Here is a 24944-nt window from a genome sequence, read left to right as displayed (position 1 = left end):
TGTAACATTGACGAAGCAGTTCAATGAAATCGATGGAGGGGAGTTTAAAAACTAAGAAAATCAAGTGGAAAAAGAAAATGTTCTTTCACTATTAATAACAGTACTGGTGTACAATATAATACAGAACAGCAGCTTACTGTTAATAAACGTTAACACATACAGTATTGTCATAATTGTTCGCCTTAAAGACGGAAATCATCAGACATGCCAACCTCTGGGACCGGCCGTTCGCCACAAACGTCCGGATTTCTGAGAGTCTACTGTAATAGGTTTTTATTCAAAAATTAAATTTTTATTTGAATTTTAAAACCTCTTTTGAAATACTACCCTGCAACGATACAGACGCAAGGATACAATTTTTTGCAGGGCAGCCCGAAAGCAATTCCATGATTTAGAATTTCATCAGTCATCTCAATAAGTACTCGAGAGAAATCCCTTTAAGTTAAAATCTTACTTAAGAAAAATAGCTTCAAAGAAGTATTTTAAGTAAAAGTGATAGATCTACGAGGGTCGTTTGAAAAGTCCGTGCAAAGTCAGAGAGATAGCACTACTGGCGCGTATCGATGTTATGTTTAGTTAGTAGCATCTCTTGAAAGAACACACACCAAGTTTCAGCCAGATCGGTCTATTTCTTTGTGTTTGGCATTCGTTTGAATCGAGGAAGTCGAGTTATTTTCAAAAAATGGACGAAAAAGAATTTCGTGTGTTGATTAAACACTACTTTATGAAAGGCAAAACGCCTCAGGAGACTAAAGAGAAGCTTGATAAACATTATGCTGACTCTGCACCTTCGATTAGAACAGTTTATAAGTGGTTTCAAAATTTTCGGAGTGGCCATATGGGCGGGCACAAGTGACGCTGAACGTTCTGGACGCCCTGTTTTATTTTTGAATAAAACATTTAAATACTAATTTATTCAAACATGTTGATTTTTAGAGTAAAAATAATAAAATGGGGATTGCAAAAAAAAAAAGTTTGAATAATACCAAAGAAGGTTTTTTTTATCTGTTTATTACAGCACCTAATTAGGGAAGCCTTTTTAATCGTAAGCTTTCTATTTAATTATTTATTTTTTTTATGAGGAAAAAATTGAATAAAAGATTTAAGAAAAAAAAAAACTGAGTCCAACTTAATTAACTCGGAAAGCAGAAGAGCATCTCTGTGACGTAAAAGGCGAGCTTATAGTTATTTACAAGAATTCAGAACTATAGGAGAGTATACAAGGGCAACTACTTTCAATTATTTAAGAATGTGTTCATCTTAGAATGCAAAGAGAGGTGAAGGAACGTTTAGAATGGATGGTCGTAAAAGACCGTTAGTCAAAACAGAAAGTGATACTACTTCTTCTTCTTAGACGCCGCGACCTCTCCCGGTAGTGGGACGGCCTTGGCCTGTGCCCACGACACACTTTCATTTCAATGTAAGAAATCAAAAGTGAGTTCTCTGTGTTTTTTATTGCTCTAAACTTTTTTTATTATCTTACCGTTAATCTGTTGCAAGAGTAATTTATTTTTATTGGTAGGCATCTTTCTTATGGTAATTTTTTCTGCAATAAGCTCTCGTATTCTTCTAATCGTAACTTTATTGAAAGTAATTTTTACAGTTATAGACGATACACTTTACGGGAGATTAGAAATTCGCTACATCAATCGATTTATACAAATTTAGTTATAATTAATATTTAACGGGAGGTAACTCCTTGCATTTTAGTAAATAGAGCTGTAGAATTATTACCATCAATCCATAACCCTCACCAAATAAAGTGCCCTACAAGAAGATTATAACGAAAGCTGTAAAACAGTTTGTGTGTTCTGTGTTGCCACGTTTAAAATAAATCATAGTAGTAACTTATAAGGAAACATGAGAAAATTATGGAATCGATTTTCTAAAATGTTATTTCCGGAACTAGCATTCTGCTGGACTGACTAACCACCCCTTACCCCAAAAGTACCCTTAATCGAAGTATTCTAGAAAAATGTTTCCTATAAAAGTTATAGAGCTATTTGTGAGCTATAATTATACAAAGTTTGAAGAAAATCCAAGAAGCGGTTTATTAAAAAAAGAGAAAAAAGTGAAAAATCTATTCAGTAAAGTGGTACTTCCGGTGTACCTATTTTGGCCAAAAATTAAGTGTCGCTTTCGGTGATGGCACCTGAGTGAAATATCAAATTTGAAGTTTCTGCGATTTCCTGTTCCCGAGATATAGCGGATAAACTGACTACAGAGCAGTAAAGCCAGTTCAAACCTTAGCCATCAAAGACCGATGGGTTAGACAGCGAATTCCAGGAATTACTAGATCTCTAACCCATCCAGCCTTAGCCACGTTTTTTAATATCATAATTCTCTCTTTTCTCTCTAACAAGCCGAATGCAATCGGTTTTTGTCGACAATTTTCGGCTCAATTAACCATTATTATTAATTTATTTTCCAATTTAATATTTAATGTACAAACACACACACACGAATTTCTTTTATTATTATGTGTGTAGTTAGGTTTTCTCTATTCTAAACAAAATTAATAAAAATTTAATGCCCTAAAATTACTTAAATGATATTATTGTTATAAAATTTAAACAAAGCAAGTCAGCTTTTTCGATCGTTATAACTATTTGACAAGATGAATCGAACTGTAGAAACTTTCAGATTTCTGAGATTTTTCGTTTCTGAGATATTTGGTTCTCTCACTCGCAGACAAAATAACAAATCAATTTACTTAAAAATCACTTTTTCAGACTTAGAGGACCTTAAAACTTTCGCCTCCATTTTATTTTACATTTTACATCCCCAATATTGAACCACCGCCCCTCAGTCGTTTCAAAGCCCACAGGCGTGGCGATAGTGCCAACTATGGGACAAATCACTTTTTATGAGCGTTGAAATAAATGAAGCTTTGTAAGAAAAACAATGTGAAAGACATACCATACCTCTCTGAGACATCGTGACTTCGTGAGCTCTAGCAGAAATCATAAGTACAGCCTTCTGAAACAAAACCCAAAGAAAACCATTAGAATTTCGTAATATTCTATTTAACACTGAGTCTCAGTGTTGTTACCAGACAGTTTTCTTTACAAACTTGCGGTCAGTGAGCTCCGTTGCCTGGGAAGTGGAAAAACTTGTCCGCATGGATAATGAGAACCCAGGGACTTCGACTTGCAAATCCATAGCACTACCATTTGAGGTAATACTTTCTCTTGTTATTATTATTTTAATTTAAGAAGGCAACAGCGTCTGAAGTCATTGGGTTCTGACTTCTTTCAGTGGTCGACAACCTGGCTGTTACCGGACAGAGAGCTGAAAGAGGCTCACAGGAAGAGATAATCCAACCGCAAGTGCAGAAAACCATTGAGCTAATTGCTTGCCTGATTTCTAATAGTAATTAAAAAGATCCAAGCCTAGTTTGAGGACAGAGAGAGGATGTTAGCCACATTCTCGTTTAGCCTGCTTAACTTGTAAGCTCGCCAGAGGATTGGTGCAAGAGATAGGTTCAGTATCTGGACCAGAGTCGTTTCCGATCCAAATCTTGCGAGCTAAATGCAAAGTTACAATATTAAAACTAGATCCTAGACGAAGGAGGAGTAGAAAGAAGAGGGAAGGAAAAGAAAACCTCGTTCCCAAGTTTTTTTACTAAAATTTGAAAATAAAAATAAAAAGGGAGCGAAAAAAGTAGAAGAGAAATGATGGCCAAAGAGAATAGAATGAATTGCCTGGAAGAGAAAGGAAACAGAAAATTCTACTCGATAGAAGAGGCTGAGGTATTGTTTGATGTAGTTTGGCCGCAAAAGTAAACAATCTAGAATCAAATACGATACTAAATCACTGTTTTCACGTTCAAATGGGCAAATCCTCGGCACTCTTCTCGGCTTTTCTTGGCTGAAAATGAAAGAAAAACACAACTCTTCTAAAAGGATTAATCTCGCCTGAGATCTCAAATAGCAACTGCTATGTGAAAGGCGGCATTTCCAACTTATTTAAAACTTGAATACCTATTTTAAGAGAAGTAGAAGGAAACTAGCTTTGTTTGCTTGAATTGAAAGGGTTGTTCATAAGTTAGTTTAGTGTATCAACTAAGCAATTCTTAAATATATCAACACAGTTTATGAATCACTAACTAAAGGAAAAACCTCTTCCAACTTGCTTGCTCAAGGTCTTGGGAATAATAATAATAATAATAATAATAATAATAATAATAATAATAATAATAATAATAAGGGAAGGGAGGGAAGGGATTAGCTATGAGGTTAGCATACTGGACTCCCACGCGGAGGTCCCGGGTTCGAATCCAGCAGCTGACCCTTAGATTTTCTCTTCCTAGGAGCTTCTTACAGCTCACTGTCCGGTGATGGACAGTGTTGTCTGTAACGAGAGAACACTGTCCGGAGGCCGGCAGTGCACTGGAAAAAGCTCCGGGCGCTAATGACCTCAGCTGTTGATGCGCCAAAAAAAAAAAAAAAAAAAAAAAAAAAAATAAGGGAAGGGATTAGCTATGAGGTTAGCATACTGGACTCCCACGCGGAGGTCCCGGGTTCGAATCCAGCAGCTGACCCTTAGATTTTCTCTTTCTAGGAGCTTCTTACAGCTCACTGTCCGGTGATGGACAGTGTTGTCTGTAACGAGAGAACACTGTCCGGAGGCCGGCAGTGCACTGGAAAAAGCTCCGGGCGCCAATAACCATAGATGTTGACGCGCCTTAAATCATTAAAAAAAAAAAAATAATAATAATAATAATAATAATAATAATAATAATATTTCGTAGAATCTAACTCAAATATAAATAGCCTCCCTAGGATATACTATATACATTATCTAGATTAAGCGTTATTACATATGTCATATATAATGTATTTGTATATATATGTGTTATTATATAAATCGTTACAAACATGTTAAGTAATACTTAAAGCAAAACCTAAAGTACTTTTAATTGCTTGAATTTTGGAAAAACGTCGGCTTATGAAAAGGGATGGTACCATCGGCGAAACCGCATTCCCCCTCGTCGGCTAGACCGATGGTGTAAGAGGGGAGCGCGGTCTGCTTCCGATAGCCTAGGCTCCACCCTGCCTTGCTGAGCAAGAAATGTGTGTGGCAGCCCGATAGGACAATAGGGTACCATCCCAGCTCTAGTGGCCTTTATGTGAGAAAAGAAACTGTGTAGTAGGCGCTAATGGCCACAGACGTCGAGGCGCTGGATAAAAAAAAAATAATAATAATATAAGGGAAGGGATTAGCTGTGCGGTTAGCGTACTGGACTCCCACGCGGAGGTCCCGGGTTCGAATCCAGCTGCTGGCCCTTAGATTTTCTCTTCCTTGGAGCTTCTTCTACAGCTCACTGTCCGGTGATGGACAGTGTAGTCTGTAACGAGAGAACACTGTCCGGAGGCCGGCAGTGCACTGAAAAAAAGCTCCGGGCGCCAATAACCTTTGATGTTGACGCGCCTTAGATGATAAAAAAAATTATTATAATAATAATAGTAATAATTGTAATAATAGTATGTGTTAGTGCACCACATATGGGTTTATATTTTAGAATAACATATGTTTCTATTTAGAGTACTGGAATAACTATCATATGATTAATGTGTTAAGAACATTATTAGTATTCAGTTTTGTAGTATATTTTGTATCTAGTTTTGGGTTTTGGATCCGGAGAAGCAGACAAATGTGGTAATGCCATATTCATTGTTAATTTGTTAGCATAAGTTCTATTCTCTTATATTCATATAAGTACAAAATATTTATTGTTTATAGAAACGAGTTACGATTTGCTAGTTGTGAATTCTGAGTTGAGAATTGTTTGGTTGAATAAACTCCGTTGCACAGAATCCTGTTATTTTGATCTGGATCCAAATACAGTATGTTTATTGATTCGAAAAATATTATAATCATAGAAAACATTAGAACAAAACACAATTAATGCAGAGTTTACTTCGACTGCATGAGTTGCATTAAAATGTGTGTTTTTACCAAAAATTGTAAATGTTTAAACCAAAATGCACGGTTTTAAAACCTTTTGAAGGACTAAGTATGTTTTCAATTTCCGAATTAGAAGAAAACGTTTAGATTAGAATTTTGTGTGTGAGATTGAAGTCATTGGGGCGTTCACTCGTGATTTTTTTGTTCCTTTCTTTTATCCTGGACCACTATTGCCAACTCATAGGAAGAGAAGAAGTTTAAGCATATTTAGAAGGCCCTGCTTTGAAGGTTACCAAATTCTTATTTTAGAGAAATAAATATATTTCAGAAGAGAGCGAACAAAGAAGTCCAACAGTATTCTAGTGAACTCCTGGCCAGAATAGAGAAGTGGAAAAGTCTGTAGAGCCTGTAATGGAAAATAAACGTTTGAAAAGTTTTTCGCTTTTTTATTTTTCCTTTTCTGAGCCACTAAACTCTTTTTTTCTTTTTTCCGCTTTTTACACAGGCATTTACAGAACGGCTAGCCGCGTTGACAGGATTGTTAATAACACGGTTTATGGTATCCATCAATTCCTGTACGGTATGATGACGCCAATGTTACTATCAAAAGTGAAGCAAAAAATAAGTAAATAAATACAGATTTTCACAAAAATAAAACAATAAATTGTAGCAGAGGTAGTCTAACGCCCACTTGTGAGCGTTTCAAGCTTTCATGGTGGGCGAATAGTGGTTTTGTCCGATTTCCACAGTGTTAGAAACGAAAACCTATAGCTTCTAATTAAATATGAAAGTAAGGCGTGGTGCGTAGTTTCCCTCAAAAGTGTTTTGAATATAGATGATAGATACAAGAAAAAAAATTTAAGTTAAATCTGTACTATACATTTATTATTATTATCACAGTAATTATAACAAAGTGGATAATTAATTTAAATGAATTTAATTATTGAAAAATTTACAACTGCGAAATTAGCATCTAGTAAATGTGATGAAGGGAAGAGATGAGCACAAGAGAGGAGCAGTTGTTCACTGACAACCCTACGAGATATTGTCAAGCTGTGAGAAATCAGAAATATGCAGGCGATAGATTGTGAATGTGATAAGGAATAGTGCAGAACTTGAGTAGAGCGAGATGAGAGTAATTGGCAAGGTAATAGCGCTGAGTGAGAATAGTGACTGGATGAGCAGAGAGAGGGATATTTACACATTTACAAAGGAAAAATTATAGATCAATTTTACTCCATCAGTAGATCTCTTGGCCAACGTCGTCTCAGTCTTCTGTTGGGATTCCCAGGAATGGATTGGGAAGAAAGTTCTTGGATTAACGGATTTTAGTGGAGAGAGAAATTGTTTGTACCGAGATGTGATGAGGTCGCGTACAAAATGAACATCTTTGTGGATGGTCTGGTTAGAAACGTAAAGTGGAGTATTAGTAATACTACGAAGAATTTTGGATTGCAGTGTTTGAAGTCGGTGATAATTCGAGCGTTTGGTAGAGCCCCACAAATAAATGATCTAGACACAAAAAAAGGAGGTTTACAGGAGTGTGGTTGGGAGCTTAACTCTAAAGTGCTATCTCTGGAAATTTTCATTAGTTACAATAATTCAGAAGAGAAAAAACTCTTAACATAGAAGATGAGGCTAACACTGAAGGTAAGATCGGTTATTGAATTTACAATATAGTGTTAACTTTGAGCTTTAAAAGGGTAAAATTTGGTGTGAACACGGAAACGTCTTTCACTGACCGCCATTTGCATAATTAAGTCTTTTAAAAAAATGCAATTTGTACTAAATAGCTATTCGACGTCAACGTATTTTTAAGCGAACCTTATGGCGGATATTTCCGCTGTTAAATCCTGATAAAAAATTCGTTAAGATCGAACAATTCTGTAATGTTGTCCTTGGCTAGACACGTCTTGACAGACAATGCAGTGTGAGCCGGCTTGTTCCCATGACTTGTTCTTCCACAAATCGGGCCGTTTTTTCCTTACTCTTTCACGGAGTTGAGCAAGCACCTCACGGTAGTATAATGTTGATTAATTATAATCGATATTTTCATCCGTTTTGGACGTGGAAGGGCGACCCGGGCGGTCATCATCTCCGACGTCTTCTCGCGGCCATCTTGGAAGCGCTTGAACCACTCAAAAACTTGAGCACATGATAAACATTCATCGCCATAAACTTCTTTTAATAAAAGATAAGTTTCAGTAGCGGTTTTACCAAGTTTCATGTGAAATTTCACGACAATTCGTTGCTCTGCTACATGTGTAGTATCATGTTTTCGGCAAAACGAAACTAACACTTCTTACGCATAGTACTGTAGCAGCATCAGTCTCGTTATTTAATAGCCACACCTCGTAATTTACTATAAAGTTCTGATTTTAACCATTGAATAAAGTCCAAGGCCTAGACTGGGAACCCACTAAACCAGCAACACATCTTAGCTTTGCAGGTCTAGGCTATAACCCGCTCGGCTACCGTGGTGCCTCTATTGTATTTGCAAGTTTTAAGTAATTTATCTAATAGGTTTTTACATTTAATTTAATGTCGAAGGACTATTTAAAATAAATATTATCACCAACAAGTGAAATTAGTCATTGCATTGCGATTAGATCTACTAATTAGATTGAACATTAATAAATAGCAATGATGTCAATCTATTTCATTCACTAGTGATTGATTTTTCACTAGATTTAGTACAATAATGAGCCCATTATTTAGTAATTTAAAGAAAAAAAATTTCATGTTTAATAAACTATAATTAAACATCACTATAACAAACATCTGTTACATGAAGATGATAAACTTGGCAGAGTGAGTATCAGATAACAAGAGTCGTATTGCGCGACACAGATAGCAGCGGGCCTAACGCAGAAGTATTACTGTGTCACTGAAGTTAGTAGCTCTGAGACTTGGGTACAATGTTTCCTTACATTATCTGTCAATAGTTTCCCAAGGTGTCATAGTTCTAGCTTTATAGCTCTGCTAGTTGTACATTTCTCAACAAGGTATTGTTGAACTGTATTATTAACCATTGTAGTATTTAGGTGAGTTGTATCTCTCTATTCACCAAATTTACTAGCTTATACTAAAGACATAAATTCTACCAAATGGGAGCCTATCAGTTTCGTTAATTCCAGTTTCTGTTTCAGCAAATTGTACAAACTGAATTGTTTTGATGAATATAAAACTCCGATAGATTGTTAGTTATTAAGTGAAAAGAGGAAGCTATGCACGAAAAAGATGGGCAATCAGAGAGCACACGGACCATAGTTCGAATTCTAGACTCGTTTTATTTTCTGGTTCATTAGAAGAGAACAAGCAAAGTCCTGGTCTTATCTCATGTTCTAACCGTATTTTTTTTAACCTTAATACGTTAAATCAATTGTGCCAATAATGCTGTTGCATTCAAATCTGATAGCTCCATTATGGAATCGGTAGCGTCAATTTTTAGGCACAATTATGCGCTCAAATAAAATGGTTACTTTGTATAGGATTTTCATTGCTTTGATTTTGATTTTTTTTTTGTGCTCATTCGATAGGGCAACATTTCATGAAAAAAGCATCTAAGGGTACGTTCACAACGGAGCTGTGAGCATAGATGATAGCGGAGATGATAGCAGTGATGCATCAGCGCTTATAGAATAACCTAGTACATTCTTATGTGAGCGTGCACAACGAAGCTTCGACTAGTGACTTATACTCGCTGCTATAAACGAGCATAGATGATAGAATTGAATTTTTCATTTTTCTGCTAGCTGAACTCCAGTATCGGAGCTTCAAAATGGACGTCGAAAAATTATTTAGTGCTCTCTTTACTCATTATTTTTGGTTATTATTTTATTATTTACTTTTAAACAATATTTTGTTTTTTAAATCGTACTTACATTTATTTTCATGTGTATTTATTTGTTGTTTTCAATAAAATCATTACTAACCTTAGAGTAATCACTAGTTTTTCTTCTAGTATGGTTATAGGATTTCCATGACAATTTTTCCAAAGTTTTCTTAATTTTGACCTTATTTTTTCTAAAATATAGTCGAATGTGGTTGGACCCATCCTCACATATTCAAAAAAACGATCCGGATAATTTCTAAGTTCCTTATATAAATAGTGAAATTCACCCATAGTACTTCGTTTTTTATTTATGGAATGTACATGATATTTTCTAAAGCGTTTTTTCTTTAAAATATACCATTTCGTTGCTGCTGAACATAAAAACTCTTCTTCACTACTCGGACATGTTGCATGTATCACAGCTCTGTTGTGCACACTAATCAGCGATTATATTTTACTCTATCAGTTATCATCTCTGCTATCATCTATACTCACAGCTCCGTTGTAAACGTACCCTAAGGCTGGAAACATAGTGGAGCGGCGATGATAGTGAGAGCAAAGCGGCGAAAACAAACCCAAGTTAACATATGGGACCGCGCATAGTGGAGAGCAAAGCGAAGATAGAGCAACGCTATCTATAGAGAGTAGAGCAATGCGTTATGACATGTTTGATTTCTTCGCTCTTATCGCGCGCAATTTTTAAAGGTTATTGTTCAAAGGTTTTCAAAGTAATGGATATTGTAACAATTTATTGATTTAGTTTTTTTAAAGAAACCTCTGTGGGACCAAAAAGATCCTCTCCATCACAACAGATTTGTGTTGGATAAGAAATGGGATGATGTTGCCAAACAATTGAATACAACAAGTAAGTGGCAAACGTGTTTATCTATGTACATAATATTTGCGAAGCTACGTACAATAGTAGTTAATGGAGAATTCAGGTAATTTTTGCTACATTTAATTTGGTTCTCAATTCCTTAATGCTAACTTTCATCTAAATACTAGGCAAAATTAAATTCTTATTAATGGGTAGGTCTCCATTCTATCTAGCGGTACGGTATTTTTACACAATGTTGATACAGACATTCGAAAATACGCACGAAACTTGCCACGATGCTCCAGAAGTTGTTGGTACAAGTGATTGAATTCACCAAGTTCATGTCTAGTCCTGTTTATATCATGAACACTGCAGCTCCTACTACTAAGCTGCTGTAAATACCAAAGTTTCAAGGAAGAATTTTCATATAGAAATAGTACCTCTATCTTGTTTCGTCGAAAGGGGGAACGTGTCTAAACTCATCACTATGTGCATACGACTCTTTGCTCGCTGCTCGACGCTCTCTTTGATCTGAAGCAGCTATCATCGCCGCTTTGCTCGCCGCTCCACTATGTTTCCAGCCTAAAGCGTCTGTGTGTCGAAATTTAGTTTGTTTTCCTACAGAATCTCCGGCTAGTTAGTGATTTTACTGAGCTGTGCAATGATAAATAGATGTTCTAACAGATTACTAATCGATTTCCAATGGTTAGCTGGCTGATCCTACTAAAGCCAAACTAACTTCAAAGTTCAAACTAGTTTGAGATCAGTCAGAGCACCTGTCAGTCTGAACATGCGCAGAAGGTTCTAGAAAACTAATGAGAACATTTTTTGCCTCTTTTTTTTGGCGTAGCAAATAGAGAGAGAGACACCTGGTCAAACTGGTCGAAAAAGCATTTTTATTACCACCCAAATTTTGGCAGTATCTATGTCAAGGCGTACGTTTGAATAGTTATTGCGTTGTTGGAATTGTGAACAAAGAACTGCTGCTTAGAAATTGTTAATCATAATAACAGATCAACGAATGTATTTATTATGTAAACATGAAATTCACTTTTGTTTGAGTGTTTTAATATTGATGAATGAAGGTGTAATTATTAGAAAATAAGTTTAATTTTTTAAAATATTCTGAACGTAATCGTTGTTTATGAATGCACATCTTCTTAGTTGAGAAATTAATCCTGTGCCAAAGAGGATGCTGTAGCATTCATTGTAAGTGGGAGATCCCCAGTTCGAATCCCCTCGTATGCAGTCATTCTTATTACTTAAAAAAAACTACAATACTTTTTTAAATAAATTGTAGTCATACGCTGGATTCGAATTGGAAATCTTCCAATTCACAAAGCGACGCTCTTGACCATTAGACCAACACCCGCCCATCTCTGGCAAGATATTCTTACCGTAATCATAGGTCAAGAAGTCTTGCATACTGGGTGCATTAAAATGATGTGATGATTGCTTTTATTTGATGATAAAACAAATTTATCCTGTTTCACCCATAACCATTACATGACACTACATGTTTTAAAATCTTCAATTATTATTATTATTTTTCACTTTGCGTCGCCAACAACATTTTTCACAGTCAGAGGACCTCCCAAAACGTGTATTTCTGGTGGAAAATTAATATTGAAAACTGATCAAGAATAGATAAAATTGTAACTTTGATCTTAAATATCTCGACAAATATTAGGGATATCGAAACGGGGTCAACGTCATTTTTCACAGTTTTTTTTATGTAGTTTTCATAATCATTGTCAAAACCAGTGGTCCTTATGAAACCCTAATCAGGTTTTTGGCCGTAACTCCGCCAAAAATGAAGATACAGCATCGGGGGTGGAAAATTTGAAAATCAGACCCAGAAAAACATATAGTTTACTTCGTGGGTTTTTTCGAAATTCCGCTTTCCTAAAAAGTTATTAGCGTTTGGTGCGTTTTAAATGGATCTCCCTATATAATAGGAATTCAATGTGTGAGTTATGTGTTTTTCAGAGATTTTCATCGGCAAATAGAAATAGAACAGTTTTTTTTTTTATCACTCTAAAATTTTCCGATGAAGAAAGATCTATCATTTTGTAATTCAGCGTCCACAAAGTAGAAGAAATTACAAATAAATGTCAAAAGAGAGAAATGTACATAGGTACTCATTAAGATTTAATAAGAGCTAAGACAGTTACTTTATAAATAACTAAATATGTCGGTCTTTTAGCAGAAGTATTTATTATTTATCCAGAAAAATAAATTTACGCATTAAATTAGAAAATATTAGTTTTCAGTTTTTAGAGAGAGTAATTGTATGTGAGATTGCATGGTCCATTGCAACTCAATTATTAGAAAAATATTAATATCATTGAGTTTCACATGCATTTCAAATGTCAAGTGTAATCGAAATGATAACCGTTTAAATGAATCAAGAAATGTCTCTACTATGAATGGAATAACAATTGAAGCAAGAATGGAAATTAGATATCATCGCCATGTTTAATTTTCATAATTAGTAACTGAATAATAAGAAAAATTATATAATGTTTTCATTTCTATGAATAATTTTTATGGAATATTAAAATAAATTTAAAACAAAAAAAAAAGGATGTTTTTGCAGGAAAAGAGATTTAAGTTTTACTAAATATAAGCATTGTCTGGCCAGATGTGATAAGCCAAGAATAAGCTGCAAAATATAATGTACGGTTTTACAAACTGTCTTTAATTCTACGTTGACAGGCTTTAAATATGTATCTTTTTCGAATATTATGAATAATATTGGGCTTACTATCTCCACTGTATCCACTGTAGTTACTAAGTCCTGTTTGACGTTCTGAAGTGGAGGAATTTTTTTATAATTGTGGAATAACAAATTTTTGCTTGGTTAATTGGGGTATGCGGACAGTGACTTTTTTTTTCTACTCTGATGTACTCGTATGCTGGCGACTTGTGGTAGGTACTCATAGCAGACTCAGAAGATGAAGCTTCTAAGCATAGCGTTAATGTAAGGTTGGAGGAACTCGAAAAGAAAGGTATGGAGATGAATTTGGAGAAAGGAAGACTGTGGTAATTAGCAGAACAGGTGAGTATATTAATGAAAGTCCGCAGGAACAAGTTGGTGTCCATGTTGAAACAAGAACCTTGTCATCATCAGCTCAGACTGAAGAATTAAGAGTTAACTCAAGATTTGCAGAATCCGAAACATTGTTCCAAGCAATTGGTAAAAATTTTCTATCCAAAAATAGAAGTTACCAAAATGACAGTTCCCCAAACAATGTATACTCGCAAGTCTTAACCAGTTAAGCGCGGAATTTAATTTAAAAAACCTCCCACAGTGTGCGGAATTAAAAATCAAACAATGAAGTGTATACACGTCGAACGCAGGGCAAAATAAGCAAAAGTTTACAACGTCATAATAGTCACTGCAAGCGACTTTTTCTGCAATTTCTGGGGCTTGAGATTTGCACAGAGCATTCTGTGCTCTTACAAAATCTTGCACCGTTTCTTCACGTATGCAAGTGCTTTCACAAGGTGGAAAAGAGCTTTGAATTCTGTGCAAAAAGAAATCATGCTCGTACTGAGGTCTGAACCTCTATCTAAGGTAAAAACAGCATTGCCCAAGGGTTGAGAGCTTCTATTTGTGGTGTGCGTACTTCCCAATTTCTATTGCGGAGACCAAACATGTACCAACCACTTATCATTTGGCTGACGCCCTCCACTCCCCTCCGTATAAAATACTTGGCAGTTCTATTGGTAAGATAAAGGAAACATCCCACAATACAATATTCTTATTGTATTTTATTAAAATTTCGAGTTTTTATAGTTAATGGCAAATTTATATTTCTCTTAACGAGTATACACGTCGAACGCACTGTAATAGAGATTTGGTTTGATAACGCACTTAACTGGTTTAACATAGGAACGTGAACCTTGGTTTCTTAACAAAAATAATTTTAACCGAATACAGGCCTCCAAAAATGAGGTATTTTAGGCAAATTGAGAGTAAAATTAAAAAGAGCGTGATATATTCCAACATCAGGAGTAATCTGAATTGCAAACCTCTCATATCGCATGCCAAAAAAGTCCCCGTGGAACACCTGTCTAGGATGGAAATGGTCTGACATCTAAAAAAGAGCATTTCAGGAAAGATGTCCAAGGAAAGGAGACAGATAACCTCTCAGACAACTTCAGGGATTTAAACTTGTCATTGGCTAAGGCCAAGGCAATAGCGGCAGATACAGAATAGTGGTAACCCTTTTGCAGATGATGCTCGGTACACGGTTATATAAAAGATGTGAATAAGAAAGTAAGAATTAAGTTTACAAACTATTATGTGAGAAAAAATTGATTAGGTATTCTAAATTAGGATTTAGAGGGAAATATTTTGAGTAGAACTTTGGGAATTGAATTAAAAGGAAGTCTTGTTCATAACGTGACGTATATTTACATAACTTGAGACTAATGTTCAAAACTACTTTTCCAAGCTTAAAATACGTCCTACAGGTATAAAAAAAGAATCAGATCCTTAAATCTAAGGTGTGCGCTTCTTACTCTTTAGGAGAAATAAGTAAATCAGAAACATTGCCCAGAGTTATAGTATTTAATGGCGTCTACATACCTGTAAATAACTACTTTATAGTGATTTAATGTGGTGAAGTGATGAAAGTACTAAAGGAACCAGAGTAACTATTGTTAGTGATTCAGTGGTTGATGTAATGTTGTCGGCGAGATAGAGGAGAGAACAGCTTCCCTGTATTATACATACAATGAAGAAAGGTTGATTTAGTGTTTGTTATACCTTTCTTATTGAATAATCCACCTATTTGTATAGCCTTACTGTTACCTTCCCACTTATAACAACTTCTTATGCACAATTCTGTATAACCTTCTCGTTTTTCTTAGCACTATTTATTTTGAATTTCAAAAAACATCTCATTCATATTTGAGTATCTAATTATATATTTAAACTTTTGTGGGTTCAAGATTTTTTTTTTCGTCAAAAGAAATCTTACAAAAAGAATGGAATACAATCACTTTTAATGTAAAGAAAGCAAGTAAGTACTAAAGAATCCTGCAAATAAAAGAATGTCTCTAGCAAATGAGCCAAAAATCTTTAAAAACTCAACTTCTAGGATTTAGATGATTAGGATTTAGATCTAGGATTCATTTTTAAAAAGATAAATAAATTTTCAAGCCTATTAAATATTGTAAAGCTCTATCGTTTTTAATTATTGTTTTTATTTTTAACTTTTTTCTGAAACTGCCTTACTTAAACTTCCGTTTTAAAGTGCCTTTTCAATTTACTGCCCTGCCGCCTATGTAGATATATAATTAATTACTTCCGCTAAAAAGATCTACCGCAAACTTTTGATATTCTAGCAAAAATATAAAATAATCAGATATGTACGAAAATTTTAATTAGAAATTGCTTTGAAAGTTGTACAAGCGAGATAAAACAGCGGCAATTCTGGTTTTTGCAACTTTGAAAAGTGCAATTAAGATGACAAAGTGCTTGTCACATTCTTTAGTAAACCTTTGGCCCTGCGGGGAAGGAGGACACCGGACATACTAACCACTAATCTAAAATTTGTATGTCTTTCTGGAAACAATTTACATGTCCTGCTTTATAGCTGGAATCTACCAAACATCTTTCTTTCTTTCTGTTTTTTCGCTGCCACAAACTAAAAGTTTCCATATTTTTAATTAAGCAAATCAATTAATTAAGCAAACATTTAATCTTATTTCACTTTTAACTTCGCGTATGTTTTATAGTTTTAGTGCTATTAAAGAGAATTTTAGTTGGGGAAAAAAGTAATGAGAGAAATCACACATGATGTTTTTTTTGCAATTTAACATCTGAGGATATCGGCGCTCCTGGAGCCTTGTTTTTAATGCACTCCTGCCTCCGGATTGGATCAACACCAGACCCAGTGAGCTGTAGGAGGCTCCTAGAAGAGAAAATCTACGGGAAGGTATCTAACTCGTATCTATCAATCTAATTGGCGTTACAACCCTTGCTGGGTCCTAGCCTCCCCAATCATTTCATAGTTCCATTCCATAGTTTCCGGTCATTTGCAGCCGCTTTCCAATTTCTCACCTTTAACAGGTTTCTTGCGTCACTGATGACACCATCCTCCCATCACTACTTTGGTTTGCCTACTCCTCTCTTTCCGCCTATCTCCATCTCGAGCGATCTTCTGGGAATCGATCCACCATCCATTCTCGCAACATGCTCCGCCCAGCTCAGTCTTCCCAACCTGATAAGGTTAAGGAGCCACGTGAAATTACATAATTTGTAAAAATATACATATATAATGGAAAGTGTCCTAAAATATGGATGTTTGCAAGTGGGTTGGTAAAAAATAGTTTTAATTCGGATTTTTAACCGGTTAACTATTCCGCTTAATGTTGGTAAACTGTTCCTAGGAAATTGCTACAACCACCAAGATCTGCACCAGCGACGGCTTCAGGCGGACACTCGTCCAGACCCTTCTGTGCTCATTGCCGCGTGATAACATGACGCTGTGTGAAAACACGTACCACATCCACAGTTGATATAGCTCCCTATTTCGTCTCCTTCTCCACACATCTCCCTCCTTAACAACACTGAAAATCCTTCGAAGGATTTTTCTTTTAAAGATCAGGAGCCTGTCCTCATCGACTCTGGGAATTGTCCATGTCTGAGAAGCGTACGTCAAAACTGGGTGAATCAATGTTTTATAAAGCCTCACTTTCGTGTCCCTAGAGATCAGGCTACTCTTCATATATCGGATCAGACCGAAATAGCATCTGTTAGCTCTAGTTATTCTTTTGCCGATCTCCTGCGAAATGATATTGGAGGTATTGACTTGGGAGCCAATGTACACGAACTCTTCAACTTTTGCTAAAAAGAAGGAATCTATTTGAATACCGTCTTCAGGAGGCCCATTGCCATGTATTTAGTTTTACTTTCGTTGATCGTGAGGCCCATAGGTAGCGCCACCTTCTGAAGTGCACGGAAAGCATTTTTTAGCGCTGAGAGGGATCTTTAGTTGGGGGAAAAAAAGTAATGTGAGAAATCACACATGATGTTTTTTGCAATTTAACATCTGAGGTTATTGGCGCCCCTGGAGCCTTGTTTTTAATGCATTCCTATCAACACCAGACCCAGTGAGCTGTAGGAGGCTCCTAGAAGAGAAAATCTTCGGGAAGGTAGCTGGATTTCAATCCGGAATCTCCTCTTGCGAATCCAGTTCACTAATCCCGAAGTTCCTGTTCTTATTCTTATAATTAAGATGTTGAAAACAATTTTCTTTTCTTCCTGCCTATTTTTAAGAAAGAATAAATTCTGTGAAATTGATAAGACTACCGAGTAAAGCATCCATCATTCCTCGAAAACCTTTTAGTGACAGAACAGGATCTCCCTATCCTCATTGTTGCCATAGAATTTCCCAAACAAATTTAAAGAGAATTTGTAGAGTTTACCATTTTCATTGTGTGAACATTTTGTACGGTAAATCCAATTAAATTCGTTATTTATGGAGTGACTAATTAATTATAGTTTATTTATGATTTCCATTGAATTTTCCGCTACTCCATTTAATTAAAGTAGCTTAAATTAATGTCTTCTAATTAATTTGTAGCTGAATATCGTATTTGTGCATTAAAACGCAAATCCAATCTTTTTTTGTGTAATAACTTATTGTTTATATTAATAATTAATATCCCGTTGTGATTTAAATAAAATGATTATAATGTTAGTATATTATATAATCACTATCATTTTGAATATAGAGATTCCATAATTAATTTATGCTATATTTGTTTCTTTGTTGTTGCATGTGTTCTATGCATTGTCTTCATACTTAGTATTTAGATAGAAGGACAGATAAATAGATCCTGTATGTTAATAACTGATTCCAGCTGTTGAAAGAGCCACCGGCATCGTTAGAAGACACCAATACTTTTCTCCGAAAACCCAACACAATTTCTATTTCAAAAACAATCTTCCACCATAAATAAATGCATGTTTTGGATTCTGTGGATTCGAAGGAATTTTTGTTATCGATTACCCCCGCCACTCTGAACCTCATGAAAACAATTCCTTTTGTTGGTATTCCATTTTCTTATATATAATACATAGGTATTATACAGGATGTTCATGCTTGAAAACATCTAAAGCTATTAACATTTGATTTTTCTAAAAAGACTTATTTCCCGATATTAAGAAAAATACTAGCTTTACTGCTTTGGCAATATTTTTAGTAGAAAGGGAATGAAAAAATACATAAAAATGGCCTATCGCGTGCTCTTCTTTCTCTTTGATAACAAGTTAAAAAATTGAAATATGATTAAAAATACCAGATTTTGAAATGGCCTAGCACCTTTAATTTTGAAGATATCGAATTGCGGTTTCCGGTTTCTTTCATAACTTTGTATACTCTTTAAAACTGTGTACATGAAAATGGGGGTCAACTGCGAATCCTCACTTTTGGTCGCGCGTCAGCCGCGTATGCGGGCAGGAATCTAAAAATCAAGTCACATATTCTGATACTAGAGGTGACGGGCAACAAATTTTTCCTCTACCATTTTTTTTCGCTCAGATCAACCGTTTAAGCATGAAATGCATGTGAGCCGTCTTAAAATGAACACCCTGTATATGCAAATGTATATGGTTTATTTTGAAAAAAAAAAAATCCTCGTGAAAATACTTTTCAAAAGGGCTCTGAAGTGAGTTGTCTCCTTCAGTTTCCTTTCAAAGAGCCATTTTTAGTATATTGTACGGTTGTAACACTCTCTCCGGAGGATCTACAGTAACATTATTGTTACAGTGAACCGTGAACATGTATTATTTTAAAAGCAAATAACTTTACAATTTAAAGGAAACTTTTCTGGCCTAAAACATATTAAGTGAAAAGAACATGTTAAAATTCACACCAGTATTTTCCATTTTGGTTAGCGTGAAAATAGGAGATGTAGATTATGAATGTCCCATTTATGTAATACCGAGTGTGTGGTATTTTGGTAACATGATTGGTATTTGCACTACAAAGTAATTCTGTCTGTACTCTCATTATACAGTCAGTGCTTTAGGGACTGAAACTTTAGCTCTAGAATACCAAATTCCATCTCCATCCCCTTCTCCTCTCTCGTAGACAGATTTCTGTTATAATTTATTGATTGTTACATAAATTCTTGTATTCAAAGAGAGCGTTGGCAAGTTGTTATTTATTGTTACAGAGTGGAATCAATAATGTACAATCATAAATGTTGTAAAAGCCAGAGAACATTACATGTCTTGAAGTGTAGGCGATATCTTTTTTTTTATGGTTTCAGTTTAAGATAAGAGGCTAACTCTGCAAATAATGTTGCATTGTATCTTATGTGCAATATAATATATCTTATGAAGCTTAAGGTTTTTATTCCTCTAATATCTAAATGTATCTTCAATTTAGATTTTTAAATCGTTATTCTACTTTCAGCAAATATTAAAAATCTGATGACGTCGCGGACGATTTCCTTTTACTGTTATTCTAATCGCTTTTATTCGCAAATTTTCTTTGAATTCTGAACATTCACGACTTATTTAATTCTTATCATTACGCTAATTCTAAAATCTAAATTTAACTGAAATTAAATTTTACAGGGAAGTAAATTTTTCTAGAAAAATAATTTAAATAAAAATTTTAGCAGTAATAATGTACTTATTACGTATTAACAGATTTTATTAAAATATACTTAATTAATATTTAATAGGATGAAAAATTAACGGCCAATTTCAGTCATATATTTTTTTTTTTTTATTATGCCGAGCTTTCGACCTGCGGAAGGTCTTCTTTTTCAGTGGTTAGCTTCTTGTGTGATCCTAAATACCTTTCTGTCGTTTTCTTCGTGGTGTATCCAAAGTTGTGCTCCACTTCAGTGAGAATGTTGGTTCGATTGGCTTTCGTCTTATAATTACTGCTCATTATTTTTGGTGACTAATTCATTGTTTCAATAGGATGAAAAATCCCTAGGTCGAAAGCTCGGCGTAATAAAAAAAAATATAAAATATGACTGAAATTGGCAGTTATTTTTTTCATCCTATTAAAAATGAATCAGTCATCAAAAATAATTAACTTAATTATGGAAAAAAAGTTAATAGAAAAGGATTCTACAACTCGGACAAACTGACATTATTTAATCAATATCAGTCTGAGGTTGATATTGTTACAATATAGCAAGAATGAAATGAAATACAACAATAAGTAGAACAAAAAATTAAACAAACAAGTAAATAAAACAAGATTAGGTACCAACTTCACGTAAGTAATAAAGAGCAAGAGCAGATCAATAAGTTTGGTGGTTACTTTGTTCTCATTAAGCAAGGCTGTACCATCCCGATCAAATACTTTATTAAAAAATAAAGTAACAATAGGCGTAGACCTGGCAGATCTTCGTCTGGTCTTAGATCTAGCGTAGGTTGGTCCAAAGCTACAGAACTACAGAAACTGTTCTATGAAACTACAGAACTTCCTAAGAACCTTCTGGAGAGAATGGCTTCTCTCGCAAAAGGGTTCAGGCTCTGTAAGAGGATATTTGGCATCTTGCCTTGGCCACGGTGATGGTAAGAAGAAAAAAATGAAGAAGTTGACTTAAATTTGGATTCAAGAAATTTCTCCTCAAAATTGGGTAACATTGGGTTGGAAAATCGCATCCTACAAAAGATTCGCAGTATTTAAATTTTTTTGGTTTTTCACGCCTTTTATCGACCGTAGAAGGAAAGCATTCTAAATGAACTCTCGTAACTCCCCAAAATTAATTTCCTTGAATGACGAGCTAACTTTCATATAATACGATAAATTGCCAACTGTTCCGGTAAATAAATTCGTCCTTCATAGTCTTTATCCTTTACAGGAAACTTTGGCTAATGTTTTACTTAGCTATTTCATAATTCGTTCGTTTATTACTTCCTGTTTAGATTATATTCAGGTTTGATCACCGGATGTATTCAAGCTTGCAGATAATAATAGAAAACTAAGGAGGATAATGGGAAATTTCAAGCGGAAAATAGATTCGTTTAGTTTCTTTTGATTTGATGCTTCATTAAATTCTTTACGTCATAATGAAAACATACAGTTAATGTTTGCAGTTTTATTTTTATACCAGAAAATAAATTATTACCGCTAATTTAGCAGTTATGGCCAGCTGAGTTACTTCCTGATGCATAGGTATTACTGTTTGGAACTGTTACTGATGCAATCGAAATACCAAGTGAACTGCAGTGAAAGGTTGCATCTAACAGCCCGCTCAGGACCACATTTTTTCGCAATCCGTCAAGATTAGAAAGGGCTAATAAAATATAATCTTCCGTGTTTTTTTTACGTCTAAATTCAGCATCCTTTTTTAACTTAGGGCTGTCTTAAAAAACAACTAGCGTTACTTTAAATCTCTTACTTGAATAAATGGTATTCCCTTATAAAGAATGACACACCGTTCAATAAGTTACATTAGATTTAGTAATTTTGCTAAAATTTTATAATATATTTCATAAAATTGAAGAAAATCCAATATTTTAAGTATTAATAAGTCCTGGGGATCACTAGGGGTGCAGTTCGTGAGGCTCTCAGTGACTGGATCTGGAGAGAACATGAAAAGTACTGGGTGATGCTACCTGGGGTCAAACACGGCAAGAGAGTGCAAACAAAGAACCAAAGTGACTCTAGGTTTGGGCAGGAATCAGATCACTCTGTTTACAGGCCTATTCACAGGGCACGGAAGGTTCAGGAAGCACCTGTACAAAATAGGGCCTTATTAGCTCGGAACCGTTGTGCAGATTGAGCCAGGAAGAGGAAGAAACGGCCTCTCACCTGCTATGCGATTGCGTTGCACTCGAGAGACTGCGCTACCTTGAGACCAAAGGAGATTATAGTGCAGAAGGAACTGGTAGGAAAAGCCCTCAACCTTCTCAGAAGGGGAGGTTTCACCTACTAGACTCAAGGGAAGGCACAATAAGCCTATTGGTGGCTGCAGTGCCATGGGGCGTGGGTCCCGTCCCGCCGAGTAAAATCTCTATTAATATATTTTTTGAGATTTCTTTTTAATGAATTAAAATTTTAATATATTAAAAATGTCTAACGATTGACCTTTACTTCCGTCCGTGGGTGTGTTTGTGCGATTGCAAGACTAAGACATTATGTTCTACTTAATAATAATCCACCAAGTCAGTGGTTCTTTTGGAACAATTTGTTTGTTTTTGAAACGTCAAAAGTAAGTATACTTTTATAGTTTTTTGCAATCACTTGAAAATGCTTATAGAAAATACTGAAGCTCATATATTACTAATACTGCTCATATATTAATTAAAATCTGGCTTTATAATTAATATATGAGCAGTTCACTGCACAAATTGATTAACTCTATAAAGTAAAAAAGTGGAGAAATGCTGTGAAATAATGTAAACTGTTTTTTGAAATTCCTGTTTATAATATAGATTCAAATAAATTAACCGTTATCATTTAGCGCTTGCTACTGAATTTGAGTTGAATTATTGCAACGATTTACATTAGAGAACGGAGTTAATCAAAATGACTTCTGAAATAAATTATTTATTATTCAATTCAATGGCTAAATAAATTTCATCGTTTAATGGTGTTAATCTTTATTACTTGGAAAATTCTTCTATAAATATAAAAAGCTTTGACTGATCCAAGAATTTTGACATTTAAATTTAAGATATTTCAAAAAGTGGAGTTAATCGGTTTGTTCAGTGAACGGCTCAAATAAAGAAGGCCTATGTAAATGCGTCTTTAGTTGGAACATTTTATGGTCCCCAAAAATAGTTAAGATAGAATTGAAACAGAGTTAGGAACTTAAAATATATTTTTGACTGATTTATTCGGTCTCACCACTGTATCTTATTTTGGTTTCTTTGTTTTCTGACTAGGCGTAGAATAATAAGCATTATTTTACTTTTTACTTAATCTAAAAAATATAATATCTACTGAAGGATGCTAAAAAATTTCAATATATTTCAAAGTTGTGTAAAGTTTGGCTTTTATTAAGTTCTAACGGTATTATCATTTTAAATGATTTTCTTTCCTAAATTACCTTTCGATCTACTTGCAAATTGACGAAGTCTTTTAATGTCCTCCTAATTCATGTTAACCATTCATTCGACTGTTATACATAATAACATCGTGACTGATCAACAATACGCTGTATTTTAATTGAACAGGATTTTAAAATTGAAATGGTACGTTGTATATTGAAGGTCGCAAAATAAAGGAAAAGCATAATTACCCATCCCCAGCGCTCCACAAAAATGGGTTTCCCTGGAAAAATGTTAGTTTAAAAAAAAAGAATAAAAAAGTGGAATGCGTAGAAAGCATGAGTGAATTTTTTTTTACATAAACCTTTATCGAGGAAATTCCATTTTGCCATTGAAAATTGCCCCTTTCGATCGATTCTTTATTATCAGATCCCCTGATGGCATCTAAATCCACTTTTAAATTTAAACTTTATGCGATTTTAACTTATGTTGAAAACACCCAAAGCAGATTAATTTGGATAAACCATTTTGTTTTTTATATCTTAAAGGATTTCAAAACGTTTATTTCCAATTTTGACGAAAAAAGTCTTTTGAATATTTGTCAAAAGCCGATTTTAAATTTAATAATTTCAGTATTAGAGCAATGGTTCAAGAAATGAGCTATAAAGCTTAATGAAACTAAGTCGCAAAACATCACCTTCACTCTTCATCGCATTACTCTTCCTCCAGTCTTCTATAACCTAACACCTATACCAGTAGTGAACGTTGACCGCTACCTTGAGCTTTACTTAGACCGAATACTTTCTTGGAATCCCCATACTAGACTTAAAAGAACAGAACTAAACAGACGCTATCGACTACTTAAAAAACTCTTTCTGACAACAAAAGACTGATTTATACTTGAAACCCATCTGGGCATATGGAATAGAGCTGTGGGGTTCAACCAAACGCTCCAATATCTAAAGGATTCAATCTCTTCAATCTAAAATACTTCGAACTATTGTAAACGTTCCATTTTATGTCTCCAACCTGGACTATACACACTGACCTTAACATTCTTTTTGTCACCCAAGTTGCTAAAACACGATACAGAAAACTCCACTTCAGCCTGCAATCTTATATAAATCCTCTAGCTCAAAATCTTCCTTCTAGAATTCTTCCTGGCAACCCGACAAGACGCCTTAAAAGACAGTGGCCTCATGATCTCTTCTCAAGTGAAGAGAGTGACTAACCATACAAGGTTTTGGAGTGTTACCACTGGGTAACTTCTCCACTCGTTACCTTATCATTTATTACTCTATTGTATCATTGTTAGTTATAGCGCTAACGCGCTGATTGTAGCACAATAAACGCAAAAAAAAAAATCACTAATACTAGATGTAGAGATAGCTCAG

At 34.8% G+C, this 24944-nt stretch overlaps 1 protein-coding gene and 1 long non-coding RNA gene across 2 annotated transcripts in view; both read left to right on the top strand.

Moving 5' to 3' along the window:
• The window catches only part of Pgant2 (polypeptide N-acetylgalactosaminyltransferase 2), a 358252-nt gene that overhangs the window by 77647 nt on the left and 255661 nt on the right, over positions 1–24944 (top strand). The window lies entirely within an intron of this gene.
• LOC141457306 (uncharacterized) lies at positions 454–6346 on the top strand. The gene is made up of 2 exons (XR_012460302.1): positions 454–5661; positions 5746–6346. It is a non-coding gene; the product is annotated as an uncharacterized lncRNA (long non-coding RNA).

Source organism: Rhodnius prolixus, unplaced genomic scaffold, assembly GCF_049639745.1.
Source record: "Rhodnius prolixus isolate KJV_2025 unplaced genomic scaffold, Rpr scaffold_10, whole genome shotgun sequence".
NCBI lineage: Eukaryota > Metazoa > Arthropoda > Insecta > Hemiptera > Reduviidae > Rhodnius > Rhodnius prolixus.
This window is presented reverse-complemented; position numbering and strand designations above follow the sequence as displayed.